This window comes from Dromiciops gliroides, chromosome 3 (assembly GCF_019393635.1).
Source record: "Dromiciops gliroides isolate mDroGli1 chromosome 3, mDroGli1.pri, whole genome shotgun sequence".
Taxonomy (NCBI): Eukaryota; Metazoa; Chordata; class Mammalia; order Microbiotheria; family Microbiotheriidae; genus Dromiciops; species Dromiciops gliroides.
The window spans coordinates 638,367,620-638,385,673 of record NC_057863.1 but is presented as its reverse complement, the minus strand read 5'-3'; positions in this window follow the sequence as shown (position 1 = coordinate 638,385,673).

Genomic DNA, 18,054 nt, shown 5'->3' with positions numbered 1-18,054 from the left:
CCAGGGCCGGTGCTCTATCCACTTCTTCCTTTCTTTTTAAGCTTTGGACTTTGTGGCTTTTCAAACTTTTCTACAGTGAGGTCAGCAAGAGGAAGGAGTCAATGGGTTATGGATCACTCTAGGAGATGAGAAAGGGAGCCATTTCAGTGCCCTTTGGTGAACAAGGACCAGGCTGCCCCTAGGAGAGAGAATGATTGGCTAAAGCCTAGGAGCTCTCTGCCACAATTCAAGACAAGAGTGGTTGGATGGGTAGGGAAACTTCCTAAGGCAAAACAAAGCCAGCAGATGAGGGATGGGAGAGCTAGGGGTCTCTCCTTGACCTTCTCCTTGGCTTCTGGAAATTTCCCATTGATAGGACCCCAGTTGAGGGAGAATTTAGGGTAAGGATGAACCTGAAGGGACCTAGGTGTACCCCTTCCTCCTCTCACCAGCTGCTTCGTTGTCATTCATGAGACCAAGGACTCCTGTTCCAAAGGACTCTTCCCCTAAGAGAGGCCAAATTTTGACAACGTGGATGACACCATGTTGAACTCCAACTCAGAAGCCCTTTGTTACAGTCCTTTCTCTGATGCTAACTCTGGGCCTCTGTTTCATTCCCTGTAAATGAGAGGGTAGTAGCAGGTGGGCAGCCTCCCCAGCAGCAGATGCCAGGATCTCTTACCCTTCCCCACAGAGTAGTTTCTGCCAACTGCCAGTGGCCCCTCTTCCCAGTCCGTACTGAAGGCATCTTTTGTGCCCTTGTCCCAAGCAAGTTTTATGGACAAAAAGTACTAGTTATATCTCTGGTACTGGAGAAGTCAGGGCCAGGGAGAAAGAGGGGTCCCGTGCTCTTGGGCCAGGGTCCTTCCAGGTTGTCTGATAATTTTCCCTGGTCCTGGGCCTTCCTGACCCCATTGCTGGAGATCCAGGTACAGTTAAACAATATTAGAGGGGCCAAAGGTCATATTACAGATGAGGAAACTGAGAGCCAAGAAGATTAAGAGGCATGTCTGAGGTCACACAGGTAGTGTCATTGGTGGGGGTGGGGGACAAGTATTCAGTCTGATCTGAGGGCGACACGCAGGCCCAGATCTGGGTGAGTTTTTGCTTCTTTGTCAAATCTAGTCACAGGATATGAGGAGGGCCCCCCAGCCCGAGCCTTAGCCCAGGCCTCCCAACATCCTTGATAAAATCATATTCATAGGTCAGCTAGGTGGTGCAGTGGATAATGCACCAGCCCTGGATTCAGGAGGTCCTGAGTTCTGATTTGAGCTCAGACACGTGACACTTACTAGTTGTGTGACCCTGGGCAAGTCACTTAACCCTCACTGCCCTGCAAACAACAACAACAACAACAACAACAACAAAAGGACCTCTTAGGCCACCTATTCCAATCTTGACCTGTAGGGTAATCCCTTCTTCAAAATCTCCAACTAGTAGTCATTCAGTCTTCTCTTGATGTGAAGGAGAGCTTCAATCCAGTGATGGGGAGCTCACTACTTTCCAAAACAGACCATTCCACTTCCAGACAACTTAATTCCTTATGAAGATTTTTCCCTGCCATCTATCTAGCCTAAATTAGTCTTTCCTGACCACTCCAACCCTCATTAGCTTTTATAGCACTGATAAATCTATAGCACACAATCTAGCTATATTCTGCCTTGCATCATTTCCCCTTGTTTCTGGTGTCTTAGGGGAGAGCAGGTTCCTGGAAGGTGGAAATCGTGGATCATATTTCTCCTGGGTTTCTACACTGCCTGGCATGGGGCTGAGCCCATAGTTGGCACTCAAGAAAAACATAAATTCTTGAAACCCCATTATTGTGGTCCAGGTGAACTCATCCTGGGATTCTCAATCTGGTCATTAAAGCATCCATAAAGCTCCACGTGTCAGATTTGGTCAGGTGATTTTTAAAGCTTCATTGAATCTGGGCTACATTTCCAGCAATCACAAAAGCTCAAAATATAAAATGAGCAATTAACTAATTTAAAGTTAATAGGGCCAAAGAGCTGGAACTGGAAAGGGCCTTCGAGGTCCACCTTCCTCATTTTGCAGACCAAGAAATGGAAGTCTTTGTTATATTAATCACTGGCTCTAGAGTCTATGAAAAACATTTTACTTTTTTTGTATGATAGAAATAAAGATCTCATCTTTATAAAAAATATTGCACATGTAGATGCTATTCTCCTAGCCCTCATTCACACAGGTAGGTCAAGGCCCCAGAGGGTTACAGCTGCATTGCCCCTTGGAAGTCTGGGGTCCCTTCTGGTGACCCCACAGGACATTTTACCTTTATACAAAGCAGTTTAGGGGGAACATCATGAACAGGTGGGAGAATCAGGAAGCAGTTCATGAAACAGGTGGTGTTGCAGATGAATCATGAAAGAAACCAGGGATTCCAAAAGGTGAAGAGGGATGGCATTTCAGGCATAGGGAACAGGGCAAAAGCATGGAGGTGGGAGACAGAGTATTGTTTTTGCAGCAGGGCAATATGTATGGACTGTTGGGCTGATGAAGGGGAATAATGTGTAAGAAGCCTTGGGAAGGTAGAAGAAAAGGACAAAGTTATAAAGGGCTTTTCGTGACAAATAGAGTAGTTTATATTTGATCATAAGTAGGGAACCATTGGAGTTACTGAGGAGGGGCTGATACAGTCAGACCTATGCATTGAGAAAATTGCTTTAGTGTGCAGGATGGGTCAGAGTAGGGAAAGGAGACAAGGAGACCAAATAGAATGTTATTACAATAACCTTGGCAAGATGTAAGGAGGGCCTGAACTAGGCAGGTGTTTCTATGAGTGGCGATTAGGGGATACATGGGAGATATGTGGAAACAGAAACAATAGGATTTAACAACCAATTGGGTAAATGGTGGGGGAGAGAGAGACAGAGAGAGAGAGAGAACTAAAGTGATCCTGGGTCACTGGAAAAATGGTGGTACCATTATTAATACTAATAGGGAAGTTCAGATGGGGAGTGGGTTTGGGGGAAGAAGATGATGAGTTCAGTTTTGGACATGTTGAGTTTGAAATGCCTACAGGACATCTACTGGAAAATGTCCAGTAGGTAGTTGGTGATATAGGATTGCATTTTGGGAGGGAGAGACTAGGGCTGGATATGTAGATTTGGGTATGTAAATCGGCATAGAGATGGTAATTGAATCTATGGGTCTTGATAAGGTCACCAAAGAGAGAGTACAGTGAGGATGGAGAAGATATCCCAAGGAAGGACTTTGGAGTATACTCACCATTAGTAGGCTTGGCATGAATAATGGTCTAGCAAAAGATACTGAAAAGGGAATGGGGGCAGCTAGGTGGCTCAGTGGATAGAACACCAGCCCTGGATTTGAGTTCAAATCCGGCCTCAGACACTTGACACTATCTGTGTGACCCTGGGCAAGTCACTTAACCCCAATTGCCTCACCAAAAAAAAAAAAAAAGAAAGAAAGAAGGAAAGAAAGAAAAAGAAAAGGGAATGGTCAGATGGGAGGAGGAGCACCAGAGAGAGCAACAACAACAACAAAACATTTAATTTAATGAGGAGACAGTATGCATATGGGATGGTCACCAGTGGCAAATGCTGCAGAGGGTTCATGGAGGATGAGGACAGAAGAGGTCATCAGATTTGTCAGTTAAGAGAGCACCAGAGGGGCAGTTAGGTGGTGCAATGGATAGAGTACCAGCCCTAGAGTCAGGAGGACCTGAGTTCAAATTCAGCCTCAGATGCCTGACACTTACTAGCTGTGTGACTCTGGGCAAGTCACTTAATCCCAATTACTTTACCAAAAAAAAAAAAAAGAAAGAAAGAAAAGAGAGAGAGAGCACGTGTGAGCACTGGGCAGTTTTGTAGAGTTTCAGAAGCCAGATTGCAAAAGATTTAGAAGAGTGAGAGGAAAGGATCAATCAATGAACATCTATAAAGAGCCTACTATGTGCCAGGCACTATGCTAAATTTTTGGGATACAAAAAGAGGCATCCTCTGCCCTCAAGGAGCTTACAATCTAATGGGGGAGACAATCTGCAAATAAATATATGCAAAGCAATGTATATATAGGATAAATAGATAACAGAGGTAAGGCACTGAAATGAAGGGGTTGAGGAAGCCTTCCTGTAGAAGGTGGGATTTAAGTTAGAACTCAAAAGAAGTCAGGAAGATCAGTAGTCAGAGCAGAAGAGGGAGTAGTCAGGCATGGGAGAGAGTATTTTGGATTTGATCTGGGAAGGAATAGGGAGTCACTGGAGTTTATTGAATAGGGAATGACAGACCTGTTCTTCAAGAAAATCATTTTGGTTTGAATGGAGGAGGGATTGGAGTGGGGAGAGGCCTGAGGCAGGCAGACCTCATGTCAGCTATTGCAGTAGTCCAGGAATGAGGTGATGGGGGCCCATACCAGTGTGTGGGGGAGCTGTCAGAGAAGAGAAGGGGGGTGTTTAAGAGATGCTGTAAAGGTGAAATCAGCAGGCCTTGGCAGCAGCTTGGATATGGGGGATGAGAGAGAGTAAGGAAACCTGGATGACTCCAAAATTGTGAGCCTGAAGGACTACATGGAGGGTGAGAAAAAGCAACTAAGAGATCATTGGCCACTTTGGAGAGAGCAATGTTGGTTGGTGGAAGGATAAGATCAGAAACCAGGTTATAAGGAGTTAAGAAGACAGTGAGAGAAGAGAGTAGAGGTACCCAAGGGGGCTTTTCAAGGAATTTAGTTACAAAAGACAGATGAGTTTTAAGATGATAATAGGGACAGAAGGATCAAGTGAGGGTTTTTTTTCAGGATAAGTATGTTTATAGACTGCAGAGAATGAGCCAGTAGAGAGGGAAGAGATTGAAAATAAGTGAAAGAGAAGGGAATGACAGGGGGCGGGGGGCAATCTGTTGGAGGAGACAGGATGGAAGGGATTCTATGTGATACAGAGTAAGGCCACTTCATCATGTGAGATAAGTGTAAAGGAAGAGAGAGTGGCTGAAGGCATTCGTGATAGGAGATGAAGAAGGGGGAAGAAGAGGGAGCTCTATGTGAATGGCCTCAATTTTTTCTATGAAATATGAGGTGAGGTTCTCAGTTAGAGGGCGGAGAGAGTCACAGGAGGTTTAAGATGGGATAATAAGGTTTGGAACTGATGGAGAGGGAGGGAGTTGATAAGGGAAGTTTAGTAGAATTGCCTGGCAGCAGTGAGGGCCCAGTTGAGGTTATGTAACATAAATTTACTGTAGACTCAGTGTGAATGGTTGCATGATTTTCCCCACCTTTATTCATCAGCATAGTGTGTAGGTGGGAAGGTGACAAATGGTGGTAGTGATCCAAGGCTAAAGCTTGGCTGGGCTTAATCAGTAATACGATAAGACAGTGAGGGATTCGAGAGGATGACAGTATAGAGTTGAATTCATCAGTGGGAAGAAGAGGAAAGAGTGACTAGTACAGAGGAGACAGTCTGGGAGAGAGTTGTGGGGTCAAGGGATGGGAGTGAGGATAATTTTGTAAGGGAAGGCAGAGGGGGAGGTAAAAAGCCAAAAGATTAAGGTCAAATACGGTAATTTCTAAATTCTTGAATTGAATCAATTAGAAATACTGAGAGCAAAAGGCTTTTTCAATAAGTTTGATTCAGAAGGGGAAAGAATACAGACTAGCAGGGATGGCGGGGTCAAGTGAAGGTATTTTTTAAGGATGGTGAAATTATAGGAAGCAGGAAGGAACCAATCATTGGAGATCAGCAGAAAGGAGGTCAGAGCCAGGACTCAAACTCAAGCCCCACGTACCCAAATTCTACATGTTATGCTGTGTCACATTACAGCATGCTTTGGAACCAGTGGGAAAAGAGACATAGAGGTGGGGGAACCATGGGGCATGTTTGGGGAATGGGTAGCAGTTCAACTTGACCAGAGTTTAGGGTGCTAAAGGGGGAGAAAAGGTAGTTGGAATCAAGTGACAGAAAATTCTGAAATGCTATTTGAAGGAGCTGTGACTTCATTCTAGAAGAAATGGGGAGTCATTGGGGGCTTTTGAGCAGAGGAAGGACTGGTGTGAACTTGTTGAGAAGGAAAGGGACTCAAAGTTAGCCAGGGAAAATGTATAAAATAAATATAATTCATGAACATAATAAATTAATCTTAAAACATTGCTTTTATTATGTTACTTCCCTCTTCAGAATCTTTCTTAGTTTCTCATTTTCTGCAGGATAATGTACAAAAGCTTTAGCCTGGCATTCAAAGCCCTCTGCCATCTGATCCTTACCCACATCTCTCTACTCACTTCAACACTACTTCCTACATAAATTCTTCACTAAACCCAACAGGTCTTCCTTGTTGTGTGAATATACCTCATGTTTTCCTATCCCTGTGTCTTTGCTCATGTTGTTCCACCCACAGTGTCATTCTCTGTCCCTTGATAAATTCTACTCATCAGGCAGGTAGGTGATAGAGCAGCCCTGGAATCAGGAATACCTGAGTTCAAATCCAGCCTCAGACACTTAACATTTACTAGCTGTGTGACCTTGGGCAAGTCACTTAACCCCAATTGCCTCACTAAAAAAAAAAAAGAATGAATAAATGAATAAATAAATAAATGAATTCTACTCATCCTTCAAAGCCCACCACTGACTAGTCCCCTTCTCATCCCTGAAGCCTTTTTTGATCACTCCAGCTAGTTTCCTCATGGGTAAAATAAGGTTGATAATAATTGCCCTGCCTACCTGACAGTGTTATTACGGTAAGAACAACAACAATCAGCTAGAATTCACATAGTACCTTTGTTGCTATTTAGTCATGTCCCCCACTTCCTGACTCCATTGGCCATAGTTGTCCATGGTGTTTTCTTGGTAAAGATACTGGAGTGGTTTGTCATTTCCTCCTCCATCTATAGTGCCTACTATGTATATAACTCTGCTCCTCACAACAACCCTGAGAGGTAGGTGTAATTGTTATCTCTGTTTTACAGTTGAGAAAACGGAGGTTAAGTGACTTACCTAAGGTCACACAGCTAGTAAAATATCTGAGGTGGGACTGAACTCAGGTCTTTCTGACCCCAGGCCCAATTCTCTATCCACTGTGCTACCTAACTGCCTGCTATAGGTGTCAGCTCTTCCATGAAGACTATCGCCTCAAAAAAAAAAAAAAAAGATGGATCACGCTTATTTCCAGCACAACCACACTTACCCTTACCCCCAAACCCACCTATTCTTCCTCCTCCCTCTACTGTGCAAGCTCCCATCTCCCACTTCTGAGCCCAGTGTCAGCCCCTCGAGGTGATTACTATCTAACCACTGCCCAGGCACACGCAGCACTCCCTCCCCCCTTCTCAGAAGATCACCTGATGGTTGCCCAGGTTCCCCTCGAAGGGTGGTCTCCAGATGAGGCCACTTCCACAACAGAATACTCCATGTTTAGGAAACACGGACAGAGCCCCATTCCCTTTTCATTTGAAGCAAGTCACTATGGATCTCGTAGGATGAGTGGGTGTGGAGAGGAATTGTACACTACATCACAGATCTTATTACATTGTCTTTCTCCCCAAATCTACCTCACTCCCCAACATTCCTATTACTATGACAGGCACCGCCATCTGTCCAGGCACCTGGGTTCCCAACCTTGCCTTCTTTCTCACTCTCACTTTGTATATCCAGCCACCTCCACTACCTCTCTCAGACATGCCCCATTCTCCCCACTCATGCTGTCACCTACAATGCACAGGTCTTCATCACCCCTGGACCATTCCAATACCGTGTGTGTGTGTGTGTGTGTGTGTGTGTGTGTGTGTGTGTGTGTGTGTGTGTGTGTGTGTGTGTGTGTGTGGCAGTTGGGGTTAAGTGACTTGCCCAGCTAGTAAGTGTTAAGTGTCTGAGGCCGGATTTGAACTCAGGTCCTCCTGAATCCAGGGCCGGTGCTCTATCCACTGCACCACCTAGCTGCCCCCCAATACCCTTCTGATTGGTCTCCCTGCCTCACCACTCCATCCTTCACCCAGCTGTAGATTGAAGGTCTGAGCGAGCCACTCTGCTGGCTCTGGGATCACATATTATTATCATCTTGATCTTGTCCTTGCTTAACTTCTATGTTTTGTATTTTATAACCTACATGATTATGAGTATAATTATACATGCATAAAACTTACAAAGAAGTAAATATATACATAGTGAAGATGTTCTCACAGCTTTGTATGATCAAAAAAAATGGAGGGGGGCAGCTAGGTGGCACAGTGGATAAAGCACCAGCCCTGGATTCAGGAGGACATGAGTTCAAATCCAGCCTCAGACACTTGACACTTACTAGCTGTGTGACCCTGGGCAAGTTACTTAACCCTCATTGCCCCACAAAAAAATGGAGGACCCCTGGATTAAACAATCCTTCTTAATATTAATGCCTTCCCTCTATTAGTTCTCTCCAGTTTGTCCCATCTATGACTTCTTTGTACAGTTTGCATGTCATCTCCCCCATTGGACTGTGAGCTCCTTGAGGGCAGGGGCTGTCTTTTGCCTCTTTTTGTATCCCAAGTGCTTGGCATAGTGCCTAGAACACAGTAGGTGCTTCATAAATCTTTACTGACTGACTGCCCGCTAAGATCCTTTCCTGTCTGACTGGACACAATTACTGTTGATACCCTCATTATATGGTCCTGCCACTTGGTGGCAGCAAAACACACCAAAAATTCCCCCTTCCCCCACTTCTCTCTTAAGCTCTCAGTGGGAGGCAAGCCCCAAGCCCTTCTCTGCTTGGGGATGGGGATGGGAGGGGCTGTTTGCCCACATGTTTATTTCTCTGTCTGCCCGTGTTTGTTTGCCTACCTGTCTGCTGTCTTTCTGTCGGCGTGCTCGTGTGTGTGTGTGTGTGTGTGTGTGTGTGTGTGTGTGTGTGTGTGTGTGTGTGTGTGAGAGAGAGAGAGAGAGAGAGAGAGCGCTCTTTTCTTGGCCCCTCTCAAGGGGAAAGTCAAGCAAATCTGTCATGTTGGGTCCCAAAGGGAATGAATGGCCCGGATTCTTTCCTGTGCTCATGTCCACCGCAAGCCAAGCTGATTTCATTAAAGAGTCTGCCAGAGCCCCTTGACATCCGGGCACACACTCCAGAAACATACCAATCCTTTGCATGCAAACCAGAAGATGGCTCTCCCTGCTCTTGCCTCACCAGGGAAGGCCCCGCTCCGCCTGCAGCCTCTTTTACCCTCTCCAGGAAGATGTATGTGTCCACTGACCCTTTATGTTTCCATTTCTCTCTCTCTTGCCCCTCTAATCTGCCTGGTGTGATGGAAAGAGCACAGACCCTGGATTCAGAGAACAGGGGTTCAAGTCCTGCCACGGATAGCTATGACCTATGTGACGTTGGTCGTCATTCACCTCCCTAGCCTTAGTTCCTTCATCTGTAAAAATAGGGGAAAGGGTATTGGACTAAGCTGAGCTCTGAGCTCCTTCCCAGCTCTTGGGTTCATGGGCCTTCCCAATCCCCTGTTAAAGCTACTGCCTTCCCTCTGAGTTGATCCAGTTTCTCCTATCTATATCTTGTTTAAATATAGCTTTTCACCTCTGTGACTCACACCTCCTCAGTGCTCCCAGCCCCTGGGGCCCCTCCTTCCCTCTGAAGAGATGGAGGCTGGACATTGGAGAGTTCCTCCTCCCTGATCCTCCATTGTTGGAGGAGGGACTAACTGATTTTCTCATCATTCCTCCAGATGAAATCTACTCTGTAACAAACACCTTCTAGGATCACTTCCTATCTGGCTGCCCACACGCTGCCTGTCCTCACCTTTTCAACTTTCAGTGCTGTCTTCCTTCAGTAGATAGTGAGCTCCTTGAGGGTACGGCCTGTCTTTTACCTTTCTTTGTATCCTCGGCACTTAGCCTGTGCTCGGTACATAGTAGGACCATAATCAATGTTTATTGACTATTGACTTTGACTGTTTTGTCATCTCTCCTCCTTACACTGTGAGCTCCTCCAGGACAGAAACTGTCTTTTTGCCTTTCTTTGTATCCGTAGCACTTAACCCAATGCCTGGCGCATAGTAGGTACTTAATGAAGGCTTGTTGCCTGACATTCTTTAGAGAAAACCAATGAGTATACGATAAATCAGTACAAAACAGATACAAAGTCATTTCAGAGAGAGAAGGGACTCAGAGACCTTAAGGGACTCATCCTATGTTCCAAAGATGTGTGTGTGTGTGTGTGTGTGTGTGTGTGTGTGTTGGGGGAGGGGGAGTTGTATGTACAGAAACTGGAGGGAAAGCAGAAAATACCCCTTCTAGGAAAGTAGTATTTGAACTGAACTTTAAAAGAGACTGAAGGATTCTAAGAGTTAAAGGCATGGAGTTTGAGCAGGAGGGCCTGAGGGTCGATTTTGCAAAAGTATGGAGGCAAGAGATGTGCATGGGGAACAGCAAGTCAGCCAGTTTGTCCACAAGCTGTGTTTATGAAGGGGAGAAATGTGTGATAAGTCTAGAAGAAGCAGTGTGGGCTTGTTTCCTGAAGGACCTCTCCTATAGGCTTACTGGAATGCTGTATCCAGCCATGGAGGTGAGCCTGGGATCTGGGAGGCTATGCCCACAGAATGTCAGCTCTGGAAGGTTCTAGCAGCTAGAATGAGCTGCGAGGATTAGATAGATGTCTTATCCGAAGACTAATCGGGCTGAGTTCACAAGGGCTCATCACCAGGTTGGCCTCAGGGGGACAGAATGTTCTTATACAGCAATTCTCAAAGACTTATCTACCAACCCCAAGAGGGACTGGCAAATGCGTCAGTGGAGGGCACTGCCCACAATGATGAAATCAGAGATCCTTCATGGATCTTTCAACCAGACTCCCAGTCTGATATTCAAGGCCCTAGCCAGTATTTTTTTTTTTTTTGTGAGGTAATTGGGATTAAGTGACTTGCCCAGGGTCACACAGCTAGTAAGTGTCAAGTGTCTGAGGCCAGATTTGAACTCAGGTCCTCCTGAATCCAGGGTCGGTGCTCTATCCACTGCGCCACCTAGCTGCCCCGGCCCTAGCCAGTCTTGATCCCAACTAGAATCACAGAAGCTAGCCCAGACTATGGTGAACTGAGAATTCCGTCTAAAACATCACCACCAAGTGGGCATCCATGCAGCTGCTACTTGAAGACCTCCAGAAAGAATGAACCCAATACCCCCCAGAGCATTCCATTCCACTTTGGGGCAGCTGTAATTTTTAGAAAGGTTTTCCTGATCTCAAGTCTAAACTTGCTTTTTTTTTTTTTTTAAACAATTTCCAACCATTGCTGCTGGTTCTATTCTCTGGGGCCAAACAGAAAGTGTAGCCATCCCTCTTCCACCTGGCAGTCATTCAAATTGTTGAAGGCACCTATTTCTTCCCTGTTCCTCTTTTCACCTTTCCCTAACCTCCCCCAGGCGCCTCTTTTGCAGTGCAAACATCTTGATTTCCCTATAAATAAGAGCCCCCCATTAGATAGCAGTTTGTAAGCCAATTTCTGTATGTCCACCTATTTGATACAAATTTTCTGTGAGGGAAGTATGAGGTTATTGCCCCCATTTTACAGATGAGGAAACAGGTTCAGAGAAGCTAAGTGATTTGCCTAGTGTCACACAGCCAAACAGTATCCTACTAGACCATTCTAAGAGTTACAAAAATTGTATTTAATCACCTGCCTCTTGGCACTTCTATGTTCCGGGAGACACCTTAGAAGGGAGCACTGGAGAGCTGGAGTCAGTAGGTCATGAGTTCAAATCCCACCCCAGATGCTTACTAACTGTATGACTTTAGGCAACTCCGACCTGGGACTCAATTTTGTCATCTGTACAATAATTTAATTGTCTTATATGGCCCCTTAGTTCTAGATTTGTGATCTCTCAGCAATCGACAAGTATTTAATTAGGCACCTCCTATTATATACCAGGCCCAGTGCTAAGTGCTGGGGTTACAAAGACAGGACTGAAAGTTTCTGTCATTTTTTTGGGGGGGGGGTGAAGCAATTGGGGTTAAGTGACTTGCCCAGGGTCACACAGATAGTAAGTGTTAAGTGTCTGAGGCCAGATTTGAACTCAGGTCCTCCTGACTCCAGGGCTGGTGCTCTATCCACTGCACCACCTAGCTGCCCCCTGGAGTGTCTTATTAACAAGTAATCCCTTTTCCTAGAAAAAACAATTAAGAATTTATTCCCTACTAAGGGTGGTTCATGAATGTCATCTTTCAATCTAATCCAGTCTAAGAAGCATTTCTTTCCTCTGTGCTGAGCTCCATGTTAAGCCCTACAAGACAATATGAAAAAAATGTCCGGGCTCTCAAGAAGCGTCCATTTGGTGTTAAAGCCCTTCCCAATCTGGCTCCAGACTTGCTGTGACAAGGGAGTTGCTAATGAGGACCCAGCCCTGGGAGCATGTGGATGTTTTGTGAGCTTATTCCTGAGCATGGATAGTGGAAGACTCTTTTCTCCATTTTCAAGCATGCCCCGGTATTCTATGACTTTGGGTTGACTGCTGAGCTAGAATTGAGGATACATTCAAGACTCCTGAAAGAGAAACACAGTCTTTTTCTTCAGCTGGTAGTGACTGAGGAAGATGAACTGCTGTAAGCCTCTGGGTGGGGAAAGGGCTTAAGACAACCTCTCACTGGAAGTTGGCATGAAGCCATAAACACAAGGGCCTGTTATTGCCAAGAGATTAATTGGTGGCCTCCTGCTACCAATTACTTCTCTCCCTCGCCAAGCTGATACATAACCATGAACATTGTATCTCTGATTCTTTGCCTCTTTGCATTTATTCATTCTTGCTCTTAAATAAATTAGTGTTAGACATGGAACAGACTAGGCACGACCTTATGAAGTCTCAAGTCCAGAGACAGAAGACTACACCAGAATTTGCTGCCACATAGCCTGAGGTCCCAGCCTAGCAGTGATCAGACTCAACAGTCAAGACTCCATTTTCTGGAGCTACTACAACCATTGGCTATGCAACATTGGGAAGCAAACCTACTGGGTCACAAAATGTTTTGTGGCAAATTGCTCTGAGTTTGAGCCCACTCTCCCCAGGAACTGGGGTGGTGTAAAGGGAAAGTGTTTCCCCAGACATTTGAGGGAAATGCTTTGTAACTTTTTTTTTAAAACTTCTGATCTTGCTATATCTTCTCATTAAATATCCCTTTGTAAAAAGCAAATCGAAGTTGGCTAAATGACAGTGGGGTGCTGGTTTCCAAGTTAACCAATGATATAATAGAAGTACTAAGTACTAACTGTTAACTGATGATTGACATTGGGGGAAAATGCACCAGAACAGGGGCTTGAGCCAATGCATTAGAGATAACCTCACAGCCCCTCGAGGTTACCCAAGAACCTTGAAGGGGAGTATATAGCTCTCCAGCCTTGCTTTGGGGATCTGACTCATCTGAGTGTGGGAGTTATGATAAAGACCCACTGAGTCTATAAGGGGCTACATATCTTTCCAGATATGTCTCACATCTCTCCCCCTCATACACTTGCTGTATATATGGCATTCTGTTTTCATTCTCCCATACGTCTGCAGCCCCCCACCTCAATCCACACCCATCCCCATGCCTGGAATGTTCTCCCTCCTCTCACTTTTGCTTCTCTTGGAATCCCTGGCTCCCCAAGGGTCATTTACTATAGGAGGCTTTTTCTGATCCTCTCCCCGACTTTTAGTACTTCCCCAATTACCACGGATTGACTTTGTCTCTGTTCCATATTTATTGTCTACAAGTACACACGTCACCACCCTCCATCCCCGCCAAACACATAAGCCCCTTGAGGGCAGGGACTTTTTCCATTTTGTCTTAGCATCTCAAACCCAGTACTGAGCTCACAGGAGCTACATGATAAATGCTTATGGAATTAACTTTGATTCTTGTTGCATAGTGGCAGGATTCCTGAATGCCAATCAATGCCTGCCTGCCATCTGAATGACTCTACCCAAACCCATCTACACACCTGACAGAAAACAACTCAGTAATGCAAGCCTTTAGTGGATAAAGCACCGGCCCTGGATTCAGGAGGACCTGAGTTCAAATCTGACCTCAGACCCTTGACACTTACTAGCTGTGTGACCCTGGGCAAGTCACTTAACCCTCATTGCCCTGCAAAAATGATGGTGGTGGTGGTGGTGGTGGTGATGACAACGACGATGCTGATGATACAAGCCTTATTGACAGGGTCAACCCAATCTAAGCATCATTTATTAAGTGCCTACTAGGTGCCAGGGCAGGGTTGGATTTTACAAAGACAATGACAGTTCCTTCCCTCAAGGGTCTCGGATTCACCTCAGAATGTACACACACAGATTAGAATGGCCATGGAAATTGTCATAGAGTGTCTTCTCATTACATATGTCATACTATTGCTCCAATTATCTCAGGTCATGAATGTGATCTCAAAAACATAAGGAAGTCTACCTGGTTAATTCCGAGGTCCTTGCCTATTTGGAATTGGTCCTGCCTGGGTGAAGGACACTCCCAGTCTTACTAGAAACTTCTGCTTTCCCTGAGTCACCCAATCTGTCTATCTCAGCCCGTGATTGCTGACATTTTATACAACAGGCAGCTTTCTATTTCAACATTGCCTATTACAAGGCACCCATCGGAATTACCTGCTTGGAATCTCCTCTATTCTTTCAGGGAGTGACTCACAGAATCCATTCTGGGTTTCTCTGAGGACAGGATCTGAGTCTTCTCTGGGGCCCTCCCCTAGTCCAATGCTCTATCAAATAAAGGGGATTCAAATAAAGGAATTGGATTCTGTGGTCCCCTTTAGCTCTAGATTCTGAGACTATGGTTACTTGTCCCCCCCCCACCCCCCACCCTTGCCTTTCCAAGTAGTTAACTCCTCATTTATGGGACAGCATTATGGTGACAGGCCAACCTTGGATTTAGGAAGACTTAACTATAGTCCTCCCTCTGATACATACTAGCCATGTGTCTTTGATTGAATCCCTCCATACCCCAAGGAAGAAGGTAAAATTACAAGTTGCGGATGAGTTACCTATCCACGTTGGCAGAGGGACTTCTCATGACAGGAGTTCCCCATACAGGTGAAATCACAGTTTTGACCTGAAAACTTGGTGGGACTGAAGACATTAAAAAAATGCTTTCACTTGAGTCATTTGGCAGGATCTGGTCCTGGCCACCGTGAGCCTTTCAGTTCCGGTATTTCCAGTTGAGTATAGATCTCAAAAGGGACTCACCCAGGCTCGAGGGTGGTGTGAAAAGAAAGTGAATCTGTGACTAAGGCTACATCAGCTAAAAGAATGACTGGTCACTGCCTCCAGAGCTTCACTGAGTATGTTCTTACTGCCTGGATGGTCTCATCCAAGTTACTTCCATTAGATTGTAATCTCCTTGAGGGCAGGAACTATCTTCCACCTCTTTTGATATCTCCAGCCTTAGCCCAGTGCCTGGAACATAATAGATGCTTAATAAATGTTTAGGAGGCAGCTATGTGGCTCAGTGGATAAAGCACAGTCTGGAGTCAGGAAGACTTCAGTTCAAATCTGGCCTCAGACACCTACCAGTTGTGTGACCCTGGGCAAGTCACTTAACCTGTTTACCTTAATCTACTGAAAAGTCCCATGGACAGTATGGTCCATGAGGTCATGAAGAGTCAGACATGACCAAACAACAGCAACAACAAAAATAAATATCTATTGCTTTTTTTTCTTTTCTTTATATCCCCCATGATTAAGGTAGTGCCTGACACAGTCGGTACTTAATAAATGCTTGTTGGGGTTTTTTTGCAGGGCAGTGAGGTTTAAGTGACTTTCCCAGGGTCACACAGCTAGTAATTGTCAAGTGTCTGAGGCCGAATTTGAACTCAGGTTCTCCTGAATCCGGGGCTGGTGCTTTTACCCACTGCTGCCCCTTAATAAATGCTTATTGGCTGATTTCACCTTTCAGTCTCTCTAATCCCCCCCCCAATATGTAAAATAAAGAAACTGGCCTAGATGTTCTCAAAGGTCCCTTTCTGCTCCAGACTATGAGGAATGGTGTCCGATCTGGCCTTGTACACTTCCTGGTTGTGTAACTGCACCTTTCTGAGACTTAGTCTCTGCAACTTTAAAAAAAGAAGGTTGTATCTGATGGCCTCTGACTTCCCTTTCATCTCTCCATCTATGCTCCTAAGATTCTGTCATTTCCCCTCTCTGGGACTCAGTTTCCTCCTCTGTAAAATGAGGGGGTTAGGCCAGATGACCTTTAAGCTCCCTTAGAACTCTAAAACTCTGGCTCTAAGATCCCAAGTCATTTCCCTTCCCTGGGCTTCAGTTTCTGCATCTGCGAACGAGGGGGTTAAACTAGATGACCTCGGAGGCCCCTCCCAGCTTTAAATCTATGATTCTATAATCCTATGCTCCTAGAAAGGGGAGGAGAGTGGAGGGGAGGGTGGGCAAGAGGAAGGGGATGGGATGGAAAGAATTTTAAAGCTCTAACCAATTTCCCCAAATCCATAAGCCCATAAATTGCGAGCCAAGCAGCCCTAGTGACCTTTCCATAATGTGGGATCGGAGCAGAGTGTGAAGCAGGTGTCAGCATTTGCTAGGGTGGGGTGGGAGAGAGGGAGGGAGAGAACTGGAATATTATCAGCTAATCCACCTTCTGCTGCTCCTTCCACTTCCTCCCCAACAGCTGCAGCGTTAAAGGAGAGCTTCAGCATTTGGGAGGAATTAGAAACCCTGAAGGGCTGGAGGGACTTGCTCTGGGAGACAGAGAAAGCCTCTCACAAAAGGGCACGTTCTCTGCCAGCAGAGAGAACCTGGGACGCCGAGTTCTCACAACCTTGAAAAGTCATCGTCTGGCCAGCTGTTCTGGGGGTACGATTGTTGTCAGGGGAAGAGGGCGCAGTTGGCAAAAATTTGGCAAATGGAATCTGATCAGAAAGGGCAGATTTATTCTGTGGCTGTCTGTCCTTCATACTGACCAGGTTGCAGAGAGGTTAGTATTGTTGAGAAATTGTTGTTCACTAGGACCGATCCGACACTACTGCCTTAAAAAAAAAAAGCCCGAATTATTATTATTATTTTGCAGGGCAATGAGGGTTAAGTGACTTGCCCAGGGTCACACAGTAAGTGTCAAGTGTCTGAGGCCAGATTTGAACTCAGGTCCTCCTGAATCCAGGACCGGTGCTTTATCCACTGCACCACCTAGCTGCCCCACCCCTAAATTAGTTTTTACAAAGAATAAGGACAATAATAGTAACAATTGTAGTGATACCTCTTCTGGGGTAGTCCCCCACCCTACAACTGAACTTGCAGACTGGGTCTCAGAGAGGAATTCTACCTACACTTATGGGTTCTTGGGGTTACCCTCTGGGTTTGCTCAGCTAACATGATGGCTCATGGGCCCCCACCAGTGAGCTTCCCCAAACAAATGCCCAGTAGACACGATTAGCTCCCAGTACAGACATTTACTAAGATGGTTGTTCTAGTGAGAACAATAACTACAATGCATTCTCTTTCTCATAAATACACACATATCTGTGGGAAAGAGTAGGTATAAAGATACAAAATACATTCAAAATAAAAGCAAATTACTTAGCTTGGCTTGTTTAGAGTATAATGGTAGTGAGGGACACATTCAGAGAATACATGACCAAGGTAACACAGCTCTAGGAACTGTAGGATTTCAGTGTCCCTTTTCTTTTCATAGACTCCTCATGAAGCCCCCTAGTGAATGTAGAATCTGTACTGGGTCTGTCATTTATTCCTCACTAGGGCATGGTCCTCAATTTGTCAGGTTGGCTGTCTCATGGATCCATAGATGCTAGAAGTTCTATTCAATGAAGCAATCTTCTCTCAAGTGACTGCTTTTCTCTATATCCATAGAGTGTGTCTCTGTTTTCTCAATTATGCCTCAGACTTTTAAATTAATGAACTCTTGAGATAGAATATCTCCTTCCCTATTAGGTGGCACAGTAGATAAGTAGTAGACTTGGAGTCAGGAATAACTGAGTTAAAATCTGGCCTTAGACACTTACTAACTGTGTGACTCTGGACAAGTCACTTTCTCTACCTCAGTTTTATCATCTGTGAAATGAGAATAATATTGCCAAAGCTCATCACAGTTCCTGGCACATAGTAGGTACTTAATTATCATATCCAGTTGGGGGTGGGACAGAAGGAGAAGTCTT